Below are 26,957 nucleotides of genomic sequence, written 5' to 3' on the forward strand. Positions count from 1 at the left end.
AATGGCCTGACTTCATGCAAGACAGGTCTGGAAGAGAGATAAACATTTTTTTAAAAATGTCAATGCATTCATGTATTCTTAAACCAGGACTGTTCTGTTGTCTAGCTGAGAATCTGGAATCCCAAGGATTGTAGCATACCTTGTACATCAGAGGAAAGTGATGTGGGACGTTTGGCTAAAAACAGGTTGCAGCTACATGGACCAGGCTTCCTCAACCTACAATTCCCATCATTCCTGACCACTGGTCCTGCTAGCTAGGGATCATGGGAGTTGTAGGCCAAAAATATCTGGAGGGCCAAGGTTGAGGAAGCCTGACATGGACAGTCCTGGCCCAGATACCAGGGAATATGAGAGGGCATGTAGAGGTGGCTATAGGTTCTTGACTTCTGCCCTTGACCATCACCTGAGCAAGTGGCTTATCTCTTCTGGTTTCGTTACCCCCCTTTCCCAAAAATAAGCATGGAAGATGAAGAGCAGACTCCATTTGAGGATCTCTCCCTCATTACAGTCGATCAGGTATATGAAGACGAGGAGCAAAGGCAGTCCTCTGGGAATGTCCAGGCGACCTTGGAACCGACAGCTCACACAAGAACCCCGACCAGACCTAAGAGGAGGCGTGTAGTGGTGATAGGGGATTCCCTACTGAGGGGAACAGAAGCAGTGATCTGTGGGCCTGACAAGATGTCTCGGGAAGTGTGCTGTCTCCCCGGGGCTAAGATCCAAGATGTAACTGAACGACTGCAAGGAATCATAAAACCCACTGACAAATACCCCTTCCTCTTGGTTCATGTGGGAACCAATGACACTGCAAGCAATAGCCTCCAGAAGATCAAAAGAGATTACGAGGCTCTGGGCAGGAAATTGAAGCAATTAAATGCACAAATTGTCATCTCATCTGTCCTCCCAGTTGAACGACGTGGCCCAGGGAGAGAGGGAAAAATAGTGGAAGTGAACAACTGGCTTCGCAAATGGTGCAAACAGGAACGGTTTGGATTCTTAGATCACGGAATGCAGTTTCTTGAAGATGGACTTCTGGCAAGCGATGGGCTGCACCTCACAACGGTTGGGAGGAATGTTTTTGCAAAAAATCTCAGAAACCTCATCAGGAGGGCTTTAAACTGACTAATGTGGGGGAGGGAGACAGTGCTCCTGAAGGTAGGAGTCTATCAATTGATGAAGATGATCATCCAAATGTCATAGACCGACTGGAGCAAAGAGCATGCAGACCTAGTGGTGGGAGGAGGAAATCCTTAAATAAGAGACACGGGGGAATGATTAATGGACTTCAATGTCTGTACACTAATGCGCAAAGCATGGGAAATAAACAAGATGAGCTTGAGCTCCTGGTACAGCAAACTAAATATGACATAATAGGAATCACTGAAACCTGGTGGGATAAATCCCACGATTGGAATGTAATAATGGAGGGATACAATCTATTTCAAAGAAACAGACCAGACAAGAAAGGAGGAGGAGTGGCGTTATATGTCAGGGATGTGTATACCTGTGAAGAGATCCAAGATTTAGAACCTCAAAGCCAAAGTGAGAGCATTTGGGTCAAAATTAAGGGAGAGAAGAATAACAGTGACCTCATTGTGGGAGTTTACTATAGATCCCCAAGCCAAACGGAGGACATAGATGATGCCTTCCTGGAACAGATGGCCAAGCATGCAAAAGGAAGGGAGATAGTAGTAATGGGGGACTTCAATTACCCGGATATTTGTTGGATGTCAAACTCAGCCAAGAGCATAAGGTCAAACAGATTCCTCACTGCCCTTGCAGACAACTTCATTGTCCAGAAAGTGGGAGAAGCAACAAGAGGAACAGCCATTTTAGATCTGGTCCTAACCAATGTTGATGACCTGGTTAGTGGGGTAGAAGTGGAAGGATCATTAGGCGCGAGTGATCATGCTCTTCTGAAGTTTACTATACAGCGGAAAGGAGCAGCCAAGCATACTAGGACTCAATTTCTCGACTTTAAGAAAGCCGACTTCATAAAGCTTAGGGAAGTGCTGGGTGAGATCCCATGGACAGTAATACTAAAAGGAAAGGGAGTTCAAGATGGCTGGGAGTTTGTTAAGAGGGAGATAGTAAAAGCACAACTTCAGGCAATACCAATGAGACGGAAACATGGAAGGTGCCTAAAGAAGCCAGGGTGGCTATCTAAAGAACTTTTAACTGAGTTAAGATTAAAAAAGGATGTGTACAAAAAATGGAAAAGGGGGGAAACCACCAAAGAGGAATTCAAACAAATAGCCAGCACGTGTAGACACAAAGTCAGAAAAGCTAAAGCACAAAATGAACTCAGGCTTGCTAGAGAGGTTAAAAGCAACAAAAAAGGCTTTTATGGGTATGTTCGTAGCAAAAGGAAGAACAAAGAAACCGTGGGGTCACTCAGAGGAGAAGATGGTGAAATGCAAACAGGGGACACAGAAAGGGCTGAACTCCTCAATGCCTTCTTTGCCTCAGTCTTCTCCGATAAAGAAAACAATGCCCGACCTGAAGAATTTGGAGCAAATGATTCAGCAGAGGAAACACAGCCCAGAATAACTAAGGAGATAGTACAAGAATACTTGGCTAGTCTAGATGTATTCAAGTCTCCAGGGCCAGATGAACTGCATCCAAGAGTATTAAAAGAACTGGCAGATGTGATTTCAGAACCACTGGCAGTCATCTTTGAGAATTCCTGGAGAACAGGCGAAGTCCCGGCAGACTGGAGGAGGGCAAATGTTGTCCCTATTTTCAAAAAGGGGAAAAGAGAGGACCCAAATAATTACCGCCCAGTCAGTCTGACATCAATACCAGGGAAGATTCTGGAGCAGATCATTAAGCAAACAGTCTGTGAGCACCTAGAAAGGAATGCTGTGATCACCAATAGTCAGCATGGATTTCTGAAAAATAAGTCATGTCAGACTAACCTGATCTCGTTTTTTGACAGAATTACAAGCCTGGTAGATGAAGGGAACGCAGTGGATGTAGTCTACCTTGATTTCAGCAAGGCATTTGACAAGGTGCCCCATGATATTCTTGTAAAGAAGCTGGTAAAATGCGGTCTTGACTATGCTACCACTCAGTGGATTTGTAACTGGCTGACTGACCGAACCCAAAGGGTGCTCATCAATGGTTCCTCTTCATCCTGGAGAAGAGTGACTAGTGGGGTGCCACAGGGTTCTGTCCTGGGCCCGGTCTTATTCAACATCTTTATCAACGACTTGGATGATGGACTCAAGGGCATCCTGATCAAATTTGCAGATGACACCAAACTGGGAGGGGTGGCTAACACCCCAGAGGACAGGATCACACTTCAAAACGACCTTGACAGATTAGAGAACTGGGCCAAAACAAACAAGATGAATTTTAACAGGGAGAAATGTAAAGTATTGCACTTGGGCAAAAAAAATGAGAGGCACAAATACAAGATGGGTGACACCTGGCTTGAGAGCAGTACATGTGAAAAGGATCTAGGAGTCTTGGTTGACCACAAACTTGACATGAGCCAACAGTGTGACGCGGCAGCTAAAAAAGCCAATGCAATTCTGGGCCTCATCAATAGGAGTATAGCATCTAGATCAAGGGAAGTAATAGTGCCACTGTATTCTGCTCTGGTCAGACCTCACCTGGAGTACTGTGTCCAGTTCTGGGCATCACAGTTCAAGAAGGACACTGACAAACTGGAACGTGTCCAGAGGAGGGCAACCAAAATGGTCAAAGGCCTGGAAATGATGCCTTATGAGGAACGGCTAAGGGAGCTGGGCATGTTTAGCCTGGAGAAGAGGAGGTTAAGGGGTGATATGATAGCCATGTTCAAATATATAAAAGGATGTCACATAGAGGAGGGAGAAAGGCTGTTTTCTGCTGCTCCAGAGAAGCGGACACGGAGCAATGGATCCAAACTACAAGAAAGAAGATTCCACCTAAACATTAGGAAGAACTTCCTGACAGTAAGAGCTGTTCGACAGTGGAATTTGCTGCCAAGGAGTGTGGTGGAGTCTCCTTCTTTGGAGGTCTTTAAGCAGAGGCTTGACAACCATATGTCAGGAGTGCTCTGATGGTGTTTCCTGCTTGGCAGGGGGTTGGACTCGATGGCCCTTGTGGTCTCTTCCAACTCTATGATTCTATGATTCTATGATTCTATGAAGTATTCCCAAGTTTTGCAAAAGTTCCATCTCTCACCTATTCTGCTTTTTACCTGTTCGAAATTCCCATTGGGGCTAGAAAGAGGCATGGATTGTTTGACTTTGATGCTAATCTGCACGGTTTCTGCGGAACTTCTATTGTGCCTTCCAATCACATCTCATCCCCTCTGGAATGTGTATCCGACAATCCTACTGTGGTTTGTGCTGCTTATGAGTGAAACCATTTGTGGGTGGTTGTGCCAGTGGGTAAAGCCCATGAATGAATGAATGAATGTGTCAGTTGCCTTATAAACTTGCTTGAATTCTCTGCTGCAAAAGGTGGAATGGGTAAGAAAGGACTTGCTGAATTTGGTTTCCATAATCTTTCCAAGGGAACTTTATAGATTCAAAGACTGCAGTGCCAGACTAAGAGGACATCTACCCCTCTCACTGCAGTGCAATTATTTTAGCATTTCCAGAAAAACCCATAGTAATTATTCCTACTAGCCACATTAGGACAGATAAAAATCTCCTGTTAAAAAAATATGAAACATATGGTATGAAATATGAATTTTAGAAGTCTTTGTCTGCATTGTTGATTTCCCATGTGCTCATATTTTTTTTCATAAGTGTGGCCAAGAGATCACAGTGCAGCTATCTAGCGGTGTTTTATTAGGGTTCAATGTAAAAACAAGTGATTTAATTAGTTGTGGGATTGAAGCAAAACAAAGTTAAGTGATTTGACCTGATATCTTCTGGCAGCGTGTCTTGGCCGCCATATCTTAACATCTGCTTTGGGTGAGAGAATAAAAGATATACAGAAAAATAAACATACTGGGAAGGTATGTCCAGACTTTACCAGTTATTAAATACCATTGTATTTCCCAGGTGATTGCAAGTTGTGGGAATCTGAAAAGACTTTGTAATAAGCTAGTAATCACTTGCAGACTGAAACTTCCTTGAAGGGTGACTGCATCTCTTCCTATGAAATCCCTGCATTCAGATTTTGAATCTACAGTAAAAATAAATTATTATAGTTTAAAAACAACCATCAGATATGTTATTTATGTAATGCATTTATAAACTGCCCATCTAATCCAGATTCCACAACAATAGTATACATAATATTTTTTTGTTCAAAAATAAAAATTATAGAAAATAGCAATATAAATTGCTTTTATGGTTTAGGGTTAGTCAGTTAAAATGCCTGGGTAAATAAAAATGTCAAAAATGAGGGCATTTCAAATAGAAAATACGAATTGGTTATATTACCTAATTACCACAATATTACCTAATTTCAATAAGGTAAAGAAGGTAAAGATTATTAAAAATTTTCAAAATAAACAATTTAGCTTCATAGTGGTGATTAGGAAGAAACGTTTGCAGTTACATCTTAAGTGTCTACCAGGAAGTACAGTCATTAGCACAGAGCTGATACCATCCCATGGCCATCCATATTACAACAGTATGACCAGTGGGAATAGTGTTCTTGCTCCAAACTTCTGACCATAAGCTCTTGGTAGTCTCCTTTGCCTAAGAACCACAGCTACATTCTGGGGTAGGTTCACTGAGTCGAGAGCCAAATGAAGTCTTGGTTCAGATGCAATGTGAAACATTATGCTAGCCATAGTTAAGAAACCACACCATAGTTTGAGCTTTCCAACAAACATCAGCCAAACAATAGTTTAGGGCTGCTTGCCCGCTCTTGATTTCCATCTGCTCTGGTTTATAATTTCATTAAGTTCATTCACCTCTGCTTGGTGCAGAAGGCTCCTGCGGTGGAGCAGCAGCCATAACTGTGGTTGTCAATTGACTGAATTTAGCACAAACAGTGATTTGCAAACTTGCAAGCTTCAAACTGAGGTTTAAGATTTGAAGTTTATGGTTCAGATGTTCAAATAAACCATAATTTTGCTCAGGGTTAAGAACTGGATCCAGCCTGGGAGCTAGATCCTTACTTCCCTCACCCATTGCAGGCCAACTTCGACATTTAGGTGGGGCCACCTTACTGCCAATCACTTGACATCATTACAACTTCAGGCAACAACTTCAAAGGGATTTGCTCTCAGCATCTATCACCTGGTGCCAGGTGTGGGACAAGTGGGTGTGGCCTCATGGGCCAAATGTGGAAGACTGCCAGGCCTAATTAGGTCCCATAGGCTGAAGGCTTCCTACAAATGGTTTAGCTAACTAAAGAATGGATTTGTATTGCACCTGAACCTAGTGTTCTTTGGGGGAAGGGATTCTAATAATTCTGATGAAATGGACCGTTTCAAAACGTATTGCTGTGTCTGCCCTTAATCCACAAAATAATCTAAAGTACAGTGGTACCTCAGGTTACAGACGCTTCAGGTTACAGAATCCGCTAACCCAGAAATAGTACCTTGGGTTAAGAACTTTGCTTCAGGATGAGAACAGAAATTGTGCCGTGGTGGAGCAGCAGGAGGCCCCATTAGCTAAAGTGGTACCTCAAGTTAAGAACAGTTTCAGGTTAAGAACAGACCTCCAGAATGAATTAAGTTCTTAACCTGAGGTACCACTGTAGTTCTGCTGTGGAGTGAAGGAAGAGCTGGCCCTATAAACTGACTGAATAGGATATAGAACCATAGCTACATGGCCCAGAGTATTAGCATTGTATGTGTAAGAATGTTTTGCAGTTAACCCTCCTGCTAGCAAGCACCTTCAGAAGTAGCTCTTCAAATCATGCTAATTCAATTAAATTAAGAAGGAACAATCTAATAATTAAAGGATAAAGTGACTGCAATATATTTCAAGCACAGATGAAATCAATTGCTAGAGACACAAAGGGTGTTAACTGTTTTCTTTCCCTGAACATTAATTGGGGTGGAGACAGTTGGGATCCATAAATAATCTAAAGCAATCAGTTTTTCATAGACATATTATAAAGCTGGAGATTCCCCATTGCTGCCTCAGTTGAGGGTTTTTCTATATTTACTTTTTTTGGGTTTTTGCCTTGCTTTGTTGTGAACCACTATTGAGTGTATAGTGTATGCAGAATGTGCTGGGTGTACAAATAAAATGTAGAAAAGAAATGTACACATAAAGTGTAGAGAAGAAAATTAGCAAACAGTACTTTTGCTTCCATGCTCATCTCTATTCTACCACTGCTAAAAGAACCGTTGAAAGTGATCTGCAGGGCTCATACTTGGTACTGTTATTTTATTTTATTTTTGAGGATGGAATAGTTAGGCACTGCTACAAAAGGCACAAACTGTAGGGTAGCAATGGGAATCCCATCCTATTCTTCTCTCACTGCTGCCAGCAGCCACTCAGGGCAAAGGGTGCAAGATTCCCACTGGCTTACAGTGGTCTCTCCAGGATTAGGGAAGCAGCCAGCTGTATTTCAAGTCTCCAGCTTGGCAAATTCAGCCCATCTCTTCTCCTACTTTCCTAGATACTTTAACAACCACTAGTGTAGCCCAAACAATTTATGATTGTGATGATGATCTGTTTATTTTTCACATTTCTATCCCATCTTTCCTCCAAAAAGCTCAAGGTGATATGCATTGTTCTTTTCTTCCTATTTTTATATTCACAACAGCCCTGTGAGGTGAGTTGGGCCGAGACACTGACTGGTCCAAGGTCACCTGGCTAAGTGGTACGCACCATGCTGAGCTCCTTAAAGAAAATGTGGGATATGAATGCAACAAACAAATAAAAAAAAATAACATTGTCAACCTCCAAACCATTAGTTGCAAGGGATTATGAGAGTCATCTCTTAAGGATGAATTTGGGAAGAAAAAACTGCACCAAGTAATTACAAGTTGACTAAAGAGAATTGCTACCACTATAGTTATCACAAGAGGATAGCTGCATATTATTAAAAGTCAGTAGAGTGAGAATGAACCACTAGAATATATAGGCACTTAATGGATCAACAGGAAACAGGTTTGAGGATGCATTATCAGGAGGTGAAAAATGCATTATGGAAAGATGCAGTTGAATTGTAGAAATTATACTTCACTGCAGGCAGCTGACGGTTATTGGCTGAGAGTGTTTACCAGCAGTGGAATCTTGGATTTCTTGAACAATTAAGTACATGTACATTGGGGAGAGGCTGTTGCTGGCTGGCTACAAGGTCAAGGTGGCAACTATGATAGCCAAGAGCATTGCACAGTGGAATATGCTGCATTTGCCTTATGTCGCATGTTTAATAAGAAGAATAAGAATAATTTTATTATTTATACCCTGCCCATCTGACTGGGTTTCTGTTTTATGTGTGGCAACATTCCTTTTATCTTCCTCCTCTTCATCTTCTTGTCCTTGACTGCCATTTTTATTATTTTATTATTTAGCATGCCTTACTTGGATGGACTGAGGTAGAGAGGCCACAATGGGAGGGAAGAGTTGTAGAACTCCAGAGGGATTTGGTTATACTGCTGCTTTCAGCTTTCCAGAGTATGCTCTGCATCCTCTGGTTATGGTTTCAGAGAGTAAAGGTAGAGGTTAGATTCATAAATGCAAACTTTTAGGAGCTCCTTTGGACTTTAATATTAGAGTACAGATTTCACAGCAGTCTGCCTGCTTTGCATGTGTTCTGATTGTAACGTGTTCATGAAGTCCAAATTCAGCAGGGGCTATTGTGTGGATGAATCATTCAGTAAATGTCAGCTGGTCATCAGATGAGTACTAAGTGGTAACTGACACACTCATCTGGCAATCAGTAGGTGTGTCAAAATGCGTGGAACATTCCAAGGGAGGGCCAAAAGGGAACAGTAATGAGAGTGTGTCTAAAATAGAGTGGTCTCACATCCTGCCCCTCCCTAATTATTTGCACATGCCTCCCTGGCTAAATGAGTTCTGATTGCGGATGGCCCTGTGTGAAGCACAGGAGTGGATCTGGTACCGGTTTAGAAGTTCCTGAACCAGACTTTCTTTTTTGTCCCACTGGGTTGCCTAGGAAAAAAACTGGAAAGGGGAAAGAGGTGTGAAGGAAGAGGAACACCGGATCTGCCTCCTGCCAGCCTCGCAGAGCTGTGGGTGTCCACAGCAAGTTCTTTTCCAGAGGCAACAGCTGGTACCCAGATTCTACCACAATGTCTCCAAGAACGCCCACCACTGTGTGACATTTTCCTTTTGCGTAGGACAGGCCATGGTTTGAAGCTAATTACAGCTTCAGGCACACTCTCAGCTGAAGGACAGGGCCTTTTAAAGCTCTCCCACAAAGGCCATTTGGCTAAGAGAACAGCAGGGTTTGATCTACTGCAGTTTCATCTCTCTCTTAGCTGATTCCTACCCTCCTTACCTTACTTCCGTTGTTGTGGCCTCTCACCAGAAATTCACTCTCTGAACTTTTGTCCACACCCAACTCACTCTTCTACACAGTGGGTCGATTCTACTAAAACACACACAAATATGATTGTTAATTTATGCATGCAGCAGCATCAAGGCAACAGGATTTTACAGATTAACACAGTAGGAGGGGGAGGAAATGGGTTTCTGCTCTGATGTACTTTCAATTTCATTTATAGTAAGATCTCTTTTCACCCAAACCCTTAGTATTTACATGCCCAAAACTTAAGTATTGCACACCTCATTCTAGAAACAGCAACAAAGCCATACCCCAAGGCCTATAAAATAAGGACTGGCTGTGTGTCTGCCATATGTCTATTTTAGCATTAGATATCTGATGATGATTCATGGTGATGTGCAAGTAATCACATGATACTGTGTCGTACAGATGAACATGAGCCACCCTGCCAACATACTTTCATCCCATGATGTTTTTCTCCTTTCTCCCAGGTTTGTGCTTTGTTTTCTATATATTACAACTGCAAGAAATAAATATACAGCAGAGCAGCATATGGCTGGGAGGCAGGAGAAGGTAACTTCACAAATACACAGCTTATAAAGCCTTAAGTATGAGAAGATTCTCTACCACAGGGGGTGTTATGCTTGCAATTACAAAGAGGTTGGGATCCTTGCTTCCTCTGCTCTCTGTATTTCTAGGGTTCTTTTCTAACCTGCTCACTTTTCTCCCTCTCTTGCCAGAAAGGAAAGGAAACACGTGACATGGCATTTGCTGGCCATACACAAACTCTTGGTGCATTTTGTTCTTGAATATGAAGTGTTTAACTAAAACGTACTAAACAATATTCATATTATTATTATTATACCCTATACCCGGATGTATAGCAAAACAATGGAGCCTATTTGTAGACTGACACATTGCGATACAACATAAAAGGTAAAGGTAAAGGACCCCTGACAGTTAAGTCCAGTCGCGAACAACTTGGGGTTGCGGCGCTCATCTCACTGTACTGGCTGAGGGAGCTGACGTTTGTCCAGACAGTTTTTCTGGGTCATGTGGCCAGCACCAGAGCAGCACATGGAAACGCCGTTTACCTTTCCGCTGGAGCAGTACCTATTTATCTACTTGCACTTTGACGTGCTTTCGAACTGCTAGGCTGGCAGGAGCTGGGACCGAGCAATGGGTGCTCACCCCGTCACGGGGACTGCCGACCTTCTGATCGGCAAGCCCAAGAGGCTCAGTGGTTTAGACCACAGCACCACCTGCTTCCCGCTATACAACATACTTTTGGCTTAATCAAAATCCAGGCTCAGAACTGGAATACGTAAAGTAGTACTGAGCATGTGCAGTTACTATTTCTCGTCTCTGAGTAAGTGCAGCCTGCCCATATATGTGATTGCCACATTTCGTTTTTGCTTTCATGACTTTGTGCTATTTCTATTAATAAACTGTGAGCTGTAATGAGATATAAATCTAATTGTTGCATGCCATCAGCCTACAAGTTAGATGAAAGGATGCTTGTGATTTGTCGTCATCTGTAGACGCTACGCATGTGTAGAGATGAACCTCCTCTCCTTCCCCACATCTGTGGTAGCACATTGAATGAATGAATGAATTTACTTTATTCGGTCACAGACCAGCATAAGCAAAACATCTAAATAGATAACAGTGTGAATCTAAGCGAAAAATTGTTAAATACTGTAAATGGGAGCAAAAACCAACCATAAATTAAAACATATACGTACAATACTTGATTAAGCATGAATAATGGGTGAATAAAAACTAATAAGAAGAATTTAAAAAGACCAGTTAAAACAGCTATATGGGGTGGGGCTTCAATGATACAGATACAATATGGGCCTTCATTTTAGGACTATGGAATCACATTAACGTGGGGCCTGCAGAGGACCAGATCTCAGGACTAAAGTCTGCAGTGGGTAGAGATTAAGGAAGACCATCCAAGGAAACCTCTTTGCACCAATAGACCTGAGCAGGTCGTGTGATGTTCCCAGTCTCCTATAATACCTCCTGAAAAGGTTTGCTCTCTGGTCTGAGCAACATGTAGATATATTCTTGCTGGCTATAGGATGGCCTTCAATTTTCTGTTCACCTTGCTCCCATTTTTGAACAGCTTGTCACGTGCCAAGTGGTTGTTAGCCTTGACCCATAGAATTTGAAGGAGATACTGCAAGCACTTAATGTGTGATATCTATTATTTATTAACTGCATCAGGTTGTTGCTGAAGTTTTTGTGTGCCACTGTAATACTCAGGAGCATGGCAGGGCTCCATTCAGTGCTTGATTCTGTGCATTATAGTGTGTGACCTTTTCAACATATAAACTTTTGTTTTTGGCAATACCATTACAAACATCTGGCCTAAATAATGTGTGTATGTATGCAAGGAATTAAGAAGGGATGATCTTAATGAAGCAACTCATCCAGCACCAAGCGAATTATGTTCCTAAGAGCTCCATTAAAAATTGAGACAGGAAGGATCAAGGTAATGGCTCAACATCCGCTAAGTACCTCTTGCACATACTTTAAAATGTCAAGTGAAATCAAAACGGGTGGAAGGCACTTGTGAACCCTGCATGTGGTCTTCAGCAGCCAGGAAGATTGATTTGTAAGGTCACATATTCTCAGTGAGATTTTGGGCAGTTTAGACACATGAAAATTGATTGGTTTAAAATAATCCTCTCCACCAATTTGAGTTTGTAGGCTGCTGTTAGTAACTCTTTTCCTCTGCATTGCAGAGTCAGAATCTCTGGCTGTGTCTTGCTTTTGTGTTATCAGTTTTTGCCTCATTCTGTGATCTCCCCAAAGCCATTCCCCTTCCTTTTGCATGTTCTCCACCACTCACCAAATGGCTGTTGGCAGCAGCGTCTTGGTAGAAATTGGGAAAATCTGGACATATGGCAACCCTACCTACAAATCTGGGCAAATCTAAAAAAAAGCTCAACAACTTTTCTGTCTGGATTTCCACTGTTTGAAATATGGCAACCCTACACTAGTATAGGTCGTGACAGTGAGTGGCATCTCATGGACTGGACTAGTTTTGTAGCCTGACCATGACTACAGACTAATTGATCTGAAGGCAATCCAAGTATTCGGAAATTTTAATCTAGATTAATATATGCTCATGTTTGTGTTTATATTAGCCTGAGAATTAGGGCTGTTTCACACAACATGCCTACATAATCATTACATGAAAACCACATCAATTCTAATGTGTGTCAATCTCTCACATGGTTCTTCATTGTAAGAAGCTGCCTGTAAGAGTCCCACATGCAAATGCCACCTGTGTAGGAACTCTGTGAAATAACTCTGAATGGGGAAAATGATGTTGCCAGAAGATGAATGTAAGGGTTGGATAAAAAGACTTTCCACTGTAACTTTCTGCTACAAACCCAACAGGGGCTTTAAGACTAAGAGTTCCTGGAGGAAATGACTAGGTAGGAACTAGGTGAGCTCAGTTCTATTAAAGTCTTTTATGGGTCCCAACAAAGTCAAATTTTCAAAGAGCCTGCTAATTTTTGTATGTCTAAGGACTAATTCCTATCACCATTTGACACAGTGATGCTACCACAAGTTGGCTTTTTTAAATGTGTTGGCCAGGATCTCAGCTTGGCCTATTACCTTCCTTTTCTGCCCTGCGGACTTGTGGGAGGCCAGAATTTACACCCTAAACGAACACATCCAGTCTTGAGAAAGAGATCTTTGCAGATGTGTATTAACACCAAGAAAGGTGATCTTGGTGTGAACACATCCCAAGTCACTCCCTTACTTTTGGCACTGGATATGTGAAGGCTGGTCCCTGGCTTGGAAAGAAGTCTTGTAGTTGAGATCATGACACAATGCACACTCACTCCTACAGCTTTCCAGTATTACAAAAATAAAAAATATGGTGCAAGATATTAATTTATTCTGTTGCTAGTTTTCTCCATTCCCTCCTGAAGTAAAGAGGCACGGCTGGCCTAGGTGGCAGGCAATCAGACTGGCAGTTCGTAGAGCCAACATTAAGGGGGTGCCAAATCATCCTGTTCCTCAGATTTTGGGTGATGGTGCTAGAAGCGTGGTGGGAAAGAGCCAAAACTACTTTCCACCTTGGGTGCCAAAATGTCTATGGGCCGTTCTGAGCTAACAACCAGCCAGAAGAACTATGTTGAATGTTTCAAATACAGTTTGCCCTTTCACAACAGAGGTGGGTCATGTTCTGTCTGTTTCACACAGACAGAAACATTATATGCAACACTGGACTTCTGATTTGGAATTTGTATGCAGCAGTATTCAGTTCAAGCTTCCTAAAAACAGACTACAAAAGAGAAAGAAAGAAAGAAAGAAAGAAAGAAAGAAAGAGGGAACGAATCACAGCGAGGGGTGATACTCCAAAGTCAACATGAAACAATAATTCCTATGGGTGTTGGAATTTTAATTAAACATTTGAAAAGGTTTATGTGAATTTTGAATGTAGGTTTTTCACTGGGGAAAAGGGCTAATGGAAATGACGATAGCAGAATGCATGCCACTCTTTCTTTTTCTGATCCCCACCCCAAGAACAGAATCTAAGCCAAGTTAGACATGTTAAATGCATGAGTACAATGGACTTGGATCTTTTTTGTTAAGCAAATAGCAGCCACAGCTGAACAGCATCTGTACCACAAGGGCTGGAGAGGGAGTTTCTCTCCCTTGCTGTGGTTTCAATGAAAGTTCCCTACCCTAACTTTGATTTGCTTCAGGAGGGGAGCTGCATTTGGCACCAGTGGAGGCATCCCTCTCCCTCTGGGTGCAAAAAAGGTGACAGGGTAATTTTTATTGGGACCACAGTGAAGAGAAAGGGTTAATATCTCTCTTTTTTACCCCACACAGTCTTGATATGGCGTAGGCTCCCTCGTGGCAATTTTTATAAAAAGGATTTGGGCAAGTTAATTGCATTCATGCAATCCTAGTCATGTTTATTTTAGCCCTCAGAATTCCTTGCATTTTGCAATGTTCACATTTCCCTCCCAAGAACCTTGGCATTTCAAAATATTTTCATTAAACTCTGGGTATCCAAACGAACCATTTTTCTATCCCTATGTGCAGAACAGAGTGGTCACCTATTTATGACTTGCAATGATAGCTAGTGGAGCTTCCTTGTACAAGGGAAGTATACCTTGAATCTGATGCAGGAGACAAATCACGGAAAGAAGCCTTCACCTTAATAACCCAACAAAGAGGATTCTAGAGGCACCTGCCTTGTTGCTATTAAAAACAAAATGGCATTGGTCTGACCTAGCAGCACAATTCTTACATCCCAGTGGGAGCTGCCCACATTCCTGACCATGTGCTCTAAAGCACAACACAAAAATGGCACACTCTCCACTATCTCCTTGGGCAATTGTTTCAGAAATGCAGCCATGTGCACATCACAGCCTTCACCCTGTTAGTCATGCGGCAAGGACCTAAGCATCCTACAGGTTGCAGATTGAAGGTTTCCAGTCCCCACAGTAGAAGCCATCTGGAAGTGCCCTAAGCTAATGCCCTTGATGGCTTTTTATGGTCAGCATCAAGAAGGAAGAGGGAATATTTCCTTTGAAAACTTACCACAAAGATGCGAGTCACAGCCGGCCACCTAAGGGGTGCGGGTGGGGAGAGAAAGATCATTTTACAATTGTGCTAAGTTTGAATCTGGAAACCAATGACAGAGATATAATCTCTGTAATGCAGTCTTTATTTGATTTTTTGTTCGAGTTCACATACAGGATAAAAATAAATGCATCTAGTATGCAAAGAAAGTGACTCTGGAAAATAAATCATGAAAGCAATTTTACCCATCTTAGAAGAACCCATTAACACATTTAGAATACACCAAGCCAAGTATACAGCTGTAGCTGGGACCAGCTGAGACATCTTATCTACTCTGCTGTGAGGCTGATAGTTCCCAACACTGCCATCTATAGGCAGTTTCTATGCACAACAATTTTCCTTCTCTGCCTAAAACCTGAAGAATCTTTTGGGTGGCTGTTCTTGTTTTATGCAATTCCTGTTATTTATTCATTCCTTGGTCTTATAAATATTATTGTTTATTTAAGGAAGTCTCAAACATTGTTTAATTCTAAGGGAACTAGAGTAACTAGCCACTATTCTACAATTGTTTCTCTAAGTGTTACAAAAGAAGTATGTGAAAAAGATGGAATATAGACATAATAGCCTGAGTAGATTAAATTTTAGTAATTTTAACACATATATGTTGTGGGTACAATATACTCACTCTCCTAAAATGGGAGAATACAATAAAAGCAAAATAAATGTGGAAAAGATGGAATATATACATAAGCGCCTGAGTAGATTAAATTTTAGTAATTTTAACACATATATGTTGTGAGTACAATATACTCACTCTCCTAAAATGGGAGAATACAATAAAAGCAAAATAAATGTGAACAATATTACAGTACATTAAATTAATATTATGTCCTCGAGCCATCTTCTGTGGGTTTATCATTTTGAAGAATGTATAACCAGGAGGGTTTTCTGGTATTTCTCTTTACTGACATTTTAAAAGGAGAATGTTTTTAGTACATCAAAACAAGCACAAAGCATGCAAATCATTTTAGGTGCGTTATATTGCAACACCAAAGAATACTGTCCAAGAGGTATTACAACCTCCACTCATTCCTTCCGTATAAGACTATGCGTGAATCTGCAGTTCTATGCACACTTAACATGGGAGCAAACATATATGGGACTGAACTGAATATGTGAAAAAATACTGGCTTTTTTGTTGGTACCTATAACATATCTGGACTGAAGTGACAAAATTCTAATGTGTACTTTTGATTTTCTGGCCTTCCATTTGCATGGTCTTTGAAACAAATTAGTAAAAGGGAAGCAAGCCCTATCTCAGATTATAAGTGTTTTTTGGATGATAAAGCTTCTCATCTGAAGCAATGAGAAACAGTGAAGCTTCTGCTTTTCCATTCTGTTGATGGAGTCTTGGAAATCTGAAAAATGTCATTTTCTTGAAGAAGTCTTTTCTGCATGGAAATGCTCAAACTCTCCCCTTGTGAAGAAATGCTGCAACTGTTCACCAAAGATGTCTCCAATTATCTGGTTCCTGGTAAAACACTGCCCCTAGTTTGCCTTTCGGTGGTACTTTTTAAAAATAATAGTGTGCATCCATGTGGTCATACCTGAATATTCAGATAGAAAACATTGCTGAATGTGCAATCTTATACACATGTACCTGGGAGTAAGTCTCATTGAATTCCGTGGTATTTAACTTCTAAGCAGACATGGGTAGGATTCCACTGAGTAACAGTTATTTCACAAGGTACACACCAGCTCCACTATCCACTCCAGTATGGCTGCACTCCAGTACATGCTTACTTGGGAGTAAACTCCATTAAATTTAGTGGGACTGACCTGCTTGCAAAATCCCATAAAACATTCCTCCTAATTTTTGAAACAAAACTGATAATGGACAGTCTGCAAATTATCATCTTCAGAAGCCAGTGAGGAATAGGGTGTCATAGGGTAAATGAAATATTGCAGGTACCTCAAGAGACTTCGGTAATATGTAATAGGTGGGTTGGATGCTCAAGCAGTTATCCTTGGGATGAGAAGAAGGTTGTAACAAGGGGACAGAAATGCTGGAGGGCAGAGAATGATTTCCTGATGTTTTGGTTGGTTCAAAATCCTAACAGCAGCTAGATGATGCCTGTGGATACAAATATTTTCCCCGAATTTATCTCAAATTTAAAAAAAAATGTTTCATGAAAAGGTGTTGTTAGGTCTAAATTTGCTAGCCTGTTGTTCTAAAAAAAATCCATGAAATGCTTTTCAGGATGTGATTCCTACAAAACGATTGCTTAGAAGTGCAACATACCTTGAGAACTATGAGTTTTCAAAGTGAGCAAAAAGAAAGTATCAGTTTCAATCAATTTATTTTATGATATTTTAATAAATATGAAGCTATACTGTAAATTAGCACTAGAATGACCAGGGTCTACCTTTCTAATGTTCTTGATGCCAGCTGACTTCATTCGCTAAGCTAACTTACGGGGACATAGGAATTTTCCAGACAAAGAACTGCAGCTGACTTGTGCTGTTCAGCAAGTGACTTTGTTAATGCTTACTCCTTATCAGCTACACCAGCTGTTCAAAGGCTATCTTTCACAAAACACTTTTTATGACTGCGAGGATATTTTGTTTACAGTGACCAAGTCACAAAACAAAATACAAATGTGCCTATACAGTTGTGTTTGTTTTGTCTGTAGCCAATTTAATGGCATCCGCTATCACTTTTATGGCTAAAACTGACAGCATTTCCTATTTGTCTGGGGTATACAAGGGATGTGAAAAGTGCAAGTATCCATTGTCTTCATATGGGAGTGATTTTTTATTTTATTTTTAATTAAAAGAACTTGTTCAGGTTTCAGATGCCTGGATTACTGTGGCAAATGGGAATGTCCTCTTCCCGCTTTCTTTTTTGTTAAAGGATTCTGATTTCAGTGTTTAAATATAGTCAGCAATCCATCTTTTATACAAAACAATTGCCTGTTCTGTGTTTCAAGGGAAAAGAACTAAAACAACCCAAGTGTTTAATTATGAGTCGTATCTACACAATATATCTATATTAGATATAGTATCCATAAGAGTTTATTAAGTGTTTTAACAATAGGTAGTTTAATAAAAACGTGCCTGAATTAATCAAGATTCTGGGGCAAAACCCATAAATTTAACCGAGAATGACAAAATGAAGATATATTTAGAATAGTTCACTAGCATTTCATTTAACATTCTCATTTTACATCTTCAGCTTTAAGTCTTGAAACAGTGCTTTATTAAATTTGATTGGTTTTGCCTAAATGTTCGCCTTAACAGAGTTTTTAGTGAACTATTGAAATGTTCCAAGCTCTTACTTTAAATCTGAATGTATTTTGAAAGTTATTTACAGGCAACTAAATTACTGACCACATTCACATAATAAAGTAAACCTCAAGTTCATGTACACACAGCCCTGGTTCTCCTACCATGTGCCTGGAAGACTTTCCCTCTTGGTTCAAGCTAAACATAGCTTCTCTCTCTGAACCTTGGACACAATTACCTAAGAATAAGCTGAATTCAAAGAGACTTGCTTTTAAATAGGTATATGTCAGATGGCGTTATAAATTATTGTTTTTCTTGCGCTATTGTGGTCTTTCTGTCTTTAAATTCAGTGCTGTGTTTGGATGACATAACTCTATAATAGCACAGGTGAATAGCATTTGGAGGACAATGAGTTAAGCCAAGAGGTATATGTAATTATGAGACTAGTGATCCTGGATATACATATGACTGTACTTAACTAGATACATCTTTAACACGGTTTTATGTTATGATTCTTGATGACGCTGCTTCTAATCAACAAAAGGTCAATCATATGGTTAATTTCAGACCAATGCATTTACAGCTGGTTTTCTCTCTTGAAGTTATTTGGGCAAGCAACATACTATTTCAGTGATGGAAATGAAAATGTTAGACCTTTTCTTTCCCACTGGGAATGGGGCAGGAGGACTTGTGCAGATTTTGAACCTGAAATGTTGAATTGTGTCCTGAATTATTATGCTATGTTTTATGCTCTGTTTCAACAGTTAGGGGAAATACTGAATTCCAAGGTAGAGATCAAAAATGTTACACCGCTCAACAACTGGTGGGTGGATTGGAACCATTTCAAATGACAAATGTAATTATGTGCTCAGTGCATTTGTAATGATATCAGATTACAAACCTAAAATGCAAATGAGTGAGCTAAGGTGAATATCTTCCTTTACATTGCCAATTGTTTGCTAATTTGCTGTTAAGTCACAAAATTCACAGGACATTTCAATCTCATACTATCAAAGTTTTATATTGCTGTGACACAATATATCCTTGGCTTAACAAAGGTCATGATGAAAATACTTTTTCCAAATTAAAAGAGTCATTCAAAGACAAAGGAAGACTCCAAACTGAGTCAGGAAGTCCGTTCACTAAACAACGGAGAAGGAACTTCCTGATTTATTCAGAAGCTGGTTTGGGGTCTTCCTTGGGGTGTACATCACTCTAGATTTTTCTCTAGATTCTGACAATGGAGAAGGAGTGCCAGGTTTATTTTGACAGGAATTCCCGGTTCATTTTGAAACTGCTATTTCACCTTTCCTGATAGAGAAGTGATTGTAGCCGAGAGAAATAATTGCTAGTTTAGTAATTAGCTCCTGCAAAGACAGGAGTTCATGCTCTTTCTAACTCTTTCTGAGTTTAATTTTGGCAAAAAAAGTTTTTTTCCTGAATATGTCAAAAAATACAATGGAAATGCAAATAAAAGCTGACATGTGTATATCCATATTGCAGAGGAGATATTGTGATTGACTGAGAGTGTAGATTACATCAGTCCTGCAAAGTAGTCCAATGTTGCTGTACTAATATTGTTTTAACAGATTGAGGTTGAATCCTGACAAGACAGAAGTACTGTTTTTGGAGGACAGGGAGGGGGTTGGTGTGGGGGATTCCCTGGTCTTGAATGGGGTAACTGTGCCCCTGAAGGACCAGGTGCGCAGCCTGGGAGTCATTTTGGACTCACAGCTGTCCATGGAGGCGCAGGTTAACTCTGTGTCCAGGGCAGCTGTCTACCAGCTCCACCTGGTACGCAGGCTAAGACCCTACCTGGCCGCGAACTGTCTCGCCAGAGTGGTGCATGCTCTAGTTATCTCACCCTTGGACTACTGCAACGCACTCTACGTGGGGCTACCTTTGAAGGTGACCCGGAAACTGCAATTAATCCAGAATGTGGCAGCTAGACTGGTGACTGGGAGTGGCCGCCGGGACCACATAACACCGGTTCTGAGAGATCTGCATTGGCTCCCAGTACGTTTCCGAGCACGATTCAAAGTGTTGGTGCTGACCTTTAAAGCCCTAAACGGCCTCGGTCCTGTATACCTGAAGGAGCATCTCCACCCACATCGTTCAGCCCGGACACTGAGATCCAGCGCCGAGGGCCTTCTGGCGGTTCCCTCATTGCGAGAAGTGAGGCTACAGGGAACCAGACAGAGGGCCTTCTCGGTAGTGGCGCCCGCCCTGTGGAACGCCCTCCCATCAGATGTCAAAGAGATAAATAATTACAGTGGTGCCTCGCAAGACGAAATTAATTCGTTCCGCGAGTTTTGTCGTCTTGCGATTTTTTTCGTCTTGCGAAGCACGGTGTTGGAAAAGTTTTGGAAAAGCTTCAAAAATCACCAAAGTCTTCAAAAACCTCAAAAAAGGCTACCACACCGCGTGCTATGAGTTGCTCCTCGAAGTCAAGTCGCAACTGTATTAACGGTGTTAAGAAAAAGGAAACAAACTTGCAATACATTTCCGTCTTGCGAAGCAAGCCCATAGGGAAAATCGTCTTGCGAAGCAGCTCAAAAAACAAAAAACCCTTTCGTCTTGCGAGTTTTCCGTCTTGCGAGGCACCACTGTACCTGACTTTCAGAAGACATCTTAAGGCAGCCTTGTTCAGGGAAGTTTTTAATATGTAACGCTGTACTGTTTTTAACACTGATTGGAAGCGGCCCAGAGTGGCTGGGGAAACTCAGCCAGATGGGCGGGGTATAAATAATATATTATTATTATTATTATTATTATTATTATTATTATTATTATTATTATTTTGTGGTTGGGATGAGAAAAATGAAAAGGGAGCTGCTGATTTGTAGCACCAATATGAGGGTGGTGGTGATGAATTGCTTCCCACCTAAGGAGGAGGGAATTCTTGGGGGGACCCCCAAGTAACTGTTGGTATAAACCAGGGGTAGTCAACCTTTTTATACCTACCGCCCACTAATGCATCTTTCTTGATGGTAAAATTTTCTTACCGCCCACCAGTGCTCGATGGAAGGAGGATTCAGCTTGTGCCATAGAACCCCCTCACGCCCACCTAGAATCCTGAAACACCCACTAGTAGGTGGTAGGGACCAGGTTGACAACCCCTGGTATAAACACTTAAATGGATACATTTATGTTAAAGGCTCAAAAATAAAAATAAAAATGAGGAGGGGTGTAAATTGTTGTAAGTGTAGTTATTATAAGGTCAATATTGTTCTACACTGCCTTAATATTTTATGTTGCCAGTTTATTCTTTTCTAAATATTCATATGGGCAGTTTATACATATTTTTAACAATATAAATCAATGACCACAAGAAATGCACCCAGAATACTCTAAATTTTAATAATAATAATAATAATAATAATAATAATAATAATTAATAATAAACTTTAATATATCTAAGCACAGGCATGAGAACTTTAGTTGCTATAAATCTTATATTTCTTATGAGCCCACACCCACCTCACCTTCCACTACCTGAAGTACCATTCCTGCTCTTACCAGTGTTAGAAACAGATATGAAAGCCAGGAGCTAAATGGCACCTTAAACCTAGGTTATGGGAGCAACAACTGAATGTCTAGGCGCACTTTTTTATAACAAGAATACAAAGCTGAAAATGAATGAACTGCAGCTAAAATATTAGGTTCATTTTATGTCTAGCCCTTCTCCTGCCTACCCCCCTAATATTCTTAAAAGGGTCTCTTCTCTGGTCTTCAGAAGGTAGCTGGAAGTGGGGAGGCAGAAAAAGGTCCTCATTCCTTCCACTCTACAGTTTTAATTGAAATCTTAGGCGCAGTACTGCGCCCAGAGCTCAGAAACTGTTTGCACTAATGAAATTCTCTGTCGCAAAATGTGCCTAGAACAATGGGAGTTTCGAACACTGGCTCTTACACTGTAGTCAAGTGATAAAAGACGTACGGTAACATAACTGTCGTATAATTCAAGAAAACATGAGTTAATTGCATTGTTTTAGGAATGGTATTAGGGGAAATGGGGGTCTTGGGCCTTTAACAGCTTTGTGACAGCAGAAACGAAAAATGTTAAACCTAGTATGGAAATAAAATTACAGAAAAAACTCCATCTGTTGAAATTTTGTCCATCTGAAATGTTATTGCTTGTGTGTGGCCCAATTTATTATGGGGCCCTCCATTTCATATGCAAAACAGGATACAAATTTGTGTATAACACAAACTGTATGCAAATTTTATGCAAAGTTTCAAGGGGCAGAAGGCCCAATTCACATATTTGGCCCAGAAAATCCTGTTGGCACCCATGCTGTGTGGCATCCACAACTTCTGAAAGACACAGAGCAGCATTCATAAAGAATCTCACCACTGCCAGGAATGCAAGGAAACCCTCTACTGATCAGGCCAATCCACATTGTAAAACAGTCCCCATGTGAATTAGTGTTGCCTTTGAAAATAGTTTGGAAACTTGGGGTGGGTGTGGTTTTTGTTTGTTTGTTTACAAAATATGTAAGTTAACTGGGAGCAGACAAATGAAAATTATCTTGCCAGTGTTCAAACAGTTGCACTTACACAAAATCTGCTTCTTGTCTCAGTTCAAGATGCTGGTTGCAGCTTTGGAAACCCTAAAGGATCAAGGCACCTTAAGGACAGTCTCCTCTCTCACACACCTGCATGGCTATTAAAATACCCCTCAGAAAGAACCATTTTGGTTCCCCATCTTCAAAAATAAGACTGACTGTGCTCAGCCTTCTTTCTACTGCTCTCAGAGATAGAACAATTAATTAGCAACAATGGGATCTTCCCTCCAAATTCAAATGGCAATTGTGGAGAGGGAGAGTCCAGACTTGGGCAAAAGGATTAAAGTGCTCTCTTCACATACCATGATCCCAATCTCTCTCTCACACTGAGACACACTTTCACACAACAGTTGCCATTTGCTTTAAATATGTACAACCACACAATATCATATACTTTCTGACCCTCTTAATTACAGTGGTACCTCGGGTTACAAACGCTTCAGGTTACAGACTCCGCTAACCCAGAAATAGTACCTCAGGTTAAGAACTTTACTTTAGGATGAGAACAGAAATCGTGCGGCAGTGGTGCAGTAGCAGGCCCCATTAGCTAAAGTGGTTCTTCAGGTTAAGAACTGTTTCAGGTTAAGAACAGACCCGGAACAAATTAAGTACTTAACCCGAGGTACCACTGTACTTAGATTTCAATCCATTTTGGCTTTTTCTTCTTCTTTGCATTAGGGCTATCTACCCAAGTTGTCAGAGAAGAGTGAATCAGGTCCAAATCAGTTGAAAAACACCACCTTTGTTTTGTAACCCTACTTCTATCAGGAATGTCAAAGGCAACAATTAAAAAATGCATTTACTGCTTCCTAGTCAGCTGGTACTAGATGTCTATGGATGGAGGCTATAATTTTGTCTGGATTATCTCCTGATGCATTTGAAATGTTACAGGAGCCTTAAGAGAATACAATAGGTGGGTTTCCTCGTGAGAATTAATAATCACTTTCCTGTTTCGTTCCATCGTTTGCTGACCTTTTTGCTAATTCTTCTATAGAGTGGAACAGCAGAGAATGGTTGCTTAAAATAATCTTTTCAAAGAGATGCCACAAAAACCAATCAATTATTTTCTAAATAAACTTAAGTAAAAGTTGCCAACAAACCTAAACAGTAAAGTATGGAAAGAGTCCAGCACTGGAAGAAGGTGGATGGTAGTAAATGTGTTTGAATGGAAGTATCCGTAGTGTTAGCACATTTGCAATATATTGTGGAAAACACAGCTGATCTGTTTTTGCTTTATTGCATTTTAGTAACTGCTGTCATAATGTAAAGATTTGCAAAGCATGTGACTAACTTCTCTAAAAAGATGTTATATATTTATAGGTTTCTGCAGTCTGCCTTCAAAGTTTATGGATTCATAAGATCAGAGAAGCAAGCTGTTTATATAAAATATTCATATAAACATCCAATTGTGATAAGAACAGCATCCTCATCAGGAACTTGTACAATAAGGTATCTTATTAGCTCAACAATTGATAAAAGTATATTGTATGATTCTCTCTCATCACAGCGGCAAGAATCACAAATAAGGAGAACCTGAGCACTAACCTCAATGAGTTTTGCGCAACCATGAGTATATTGTGATTTAAATATCAACCTGTACAGACAGAACACAAGAGAGGGAGGGTAAGACAAAGTGAAGGAGCAGCAGGTATATTGAAATACTTTATTGTCACTTGTACAACTTGTATACAGTGAGATTACACGAGCACCCCCCACTCACATATTAAGAAGTATGTGATAATAAGAGAGAAGGGATTGGAAGAATATATTCAAATGATAAAAGACCATGATTAGGAGGGGCACAATGAGAAAAAACCCTGAAAGCAGAAATATATCTCCCCACCAGCAACCCAATTTGACTACATATTCAGGACTACCAGAACTCTCCTCATGCTTTAAAAAAAATTACTCAAATGCTCCAAGTCTGAACTCGGCACTGAAAATACGTTCTAAGACTGTACTTTGTGCTTGTGTGTGAATGACGTCCTAATGGGTGTGCAGAAAGAAGCCCAGGAAGAGCAATGTGGGTATGTGGGGTGGGAAAAGGTTGAATTTGATGTGGAAACACTTAGCTGAAGCATGACTCTGTTAGGGGTATGAGCAGGGCACTTTTTATCAGCCTGTTTATCATCAGTCAAAATGGGAGCAATCATCATCATCATCATCACACAGGACTGTTGCAAGGATGAATATGATAAAAAGAAGACGTACAAGTGAGGCGGATGGAAGTAAAATATGTATGACTGTATGTATTCCAAGCGTGGTAGCATGAGGAATGGCACAAAAGAGCATGTATGAAATGGTCCTCTGAAGTGCCCTGCACACTGGAGGGAGAGAACAGCACTGGACTTAGGGAAGACTATCTAGCAGTGCATGCTCCAGCAACCACTGGCATTCCTCACCTTGGATTGCCAAAGGTGTAATGAGACGTGGCACCTCACACAATTTTAAATGTAAGCTCTGGGATAGCAATAGGAGTTCTGGGAGGAGTGCCCTTCCTGAACCATCATTTGCCCCCTTTCCTATTTATTTAGATTATTCACACCTTCGAAGAATTCTTACTATGGGTTGCATTATCACCATCCAGAAACAATTAAAATATGTGGAATTATTAAAAAAAAAACCTCATAAGGTTGCGAACTTTTGAATTATCTCTTTAGCTGAACCTTTAATCGGAGCCATTTTATCTGCAGCAATTAATAAACTGTGATGTTTGTCTCTCTGCAATGCTTAATTTCTTTTTTAAAAAGGATGCTGGGGCTCAATTCTGCCTAAAAACCTTGCTTTCTGTGTGAGGCTCTCACTGGTGAGGGAACGTGCACCTCTTCAGCCTCTTCTTAGCAGGGCAGTCACCCGATTAAACTTAAGTGGACTGTTTGTATGAGTTTTAGTTGGCTGATTAAATTTGTAAAAACCTACAGCCATAAAAAACAACAGTACTTCTGAAGCAAGAAGCTTTACTTTGTCCCTTCCTGCTTGTAGATGAGGCAGGTCTCTTGGAAGAGGCAACCACTATGTGAGATTATGTTTCCTACTTGCAGGTTGCTTTTACATTTGTTTTACAGTGGTACCTCAGGTTAAGTACTTAATTCGTTCCGGAGGTCCGTTCTTAACCTGAAACTGTTCTTAACCTGAAGCACCACTTTAGCTAATGGGGCCTCCTGCTGCTGCTGTGCCGCCGGAGCACGATTTCTGTTCTCATCCTGAAGCAAAGTTCTTAACCTGAAGCACTATTTCTGGGTTAGCAGAATCTGTAACCTGAAGCGTATGCAACCTGAGGTACCACTGTACAGCTTTGCATATTTTTTAAAAATACATCACCACCACCATCATCTTAATTTTGGTACCTTTAAAATGGATTAATCCAGCAGATTTAATAATTTTAAAAATGCTTTTACAGAATCGGGTGGCGCTCCAATGGCACTTCACCCCGAAGGAGGCCCCAGTGAATCCCATAGGAGCCAACTCCTAGGGACCGAGGTCCCTTCAGGCCCCCCAATAAAACATTTGAGGGGGCAGCCCCCCCCCCCAGTTGATGGGCATTGCCAATGTGGCCAACTATGCAGGGCGGGGCTTACCTGCCCCCCAAAATATCATACTGTATTCAAGTTGGCACTCAGCGGGGCTTACTTCCGAGTAGGCAACAGGACTGCCCCGCAAGCCTTGCACCTCCACGTCTCCTTTCCTCTCTATATGAGAGGGTGAATAAGGGCCCCGTTGCTGAAGGCCTCGCCCGCCACGACCTCCTGGTCCACGGGGAGGGCAAGAAAGTGCCTTTTCCTTGGGGGGGGGGTCTTAAATTTCAAACCATTATTATTATTATTATTATTATTATTATTATTATTATTATTATTATTATTATTATTATTTCTCTACCTCCGCCGACGACTCGCCACGTGCGAGGAGGAAGGCGGCGGGCTCCCTTCACCTCGCCGTCCCCTCAAAGGAAAGGGAAAACGACGTGAGGAAAAGCGACGCGGGACAGCGAGCGAGCTTCTCCTCAGAGCCTTTTCCCGCCGCCCCCTCGCAAGGCAGCCCTGAAGCCGAGCGCGGAATGAGGGGCGGGGCCCGGCGGAGTCTCGCTGCCCCCCAACGCCTCTCGAGGGGGCATGAGGGGCGCCGCGTCAAGGGCGCCCGCGGGCGCAGCAGCGGCGG

The 26,957-nt window shown here is 41.2% G+C and overlaps 1 long non-coding RNA gene across 1 annotated transcript; it reads right to left on the bottom strand.

Annotated features, from left to right (window-relative positions):
• Nucleotides 1–4,142: 4,142 nt before the first annotated feature.
• Nucleotides 4,143–26,943, bottom strand: LOC114607073 (uncharacterized). The gene is made up of 5 exons (XR_013390265.1): nucleotides 26,679–26,943; nucleotides 16,925–17,086; nucleotides 14,971–14,998; nucleotides 9,382–9,471; nucleotides 4,143–5,127 (listed from the first exon to the last, which is right to left on the bottom strand). It is a non-coding gene; the product is annotated as an uncharacterized LOC114607073 (long non-coding RNA).
• Between the last annotated feature and the right edge of the window lie 14 nt (nucleotides 26,944–26,957).

Source organism: Podarcis muralis, chromosome 12 (assembly GCF_964188315.1).
Source record: "Podarcis muralis chromosome 12, rPodMur119.hap1.1, whole genome shotgun sequence".
NCBI classification, from domain to species: Eukaryota; Metazoa; Chordata; class Lepidosauria; order Squamata; family Lacertidae; genus Podarcis; species Podarcis muralis.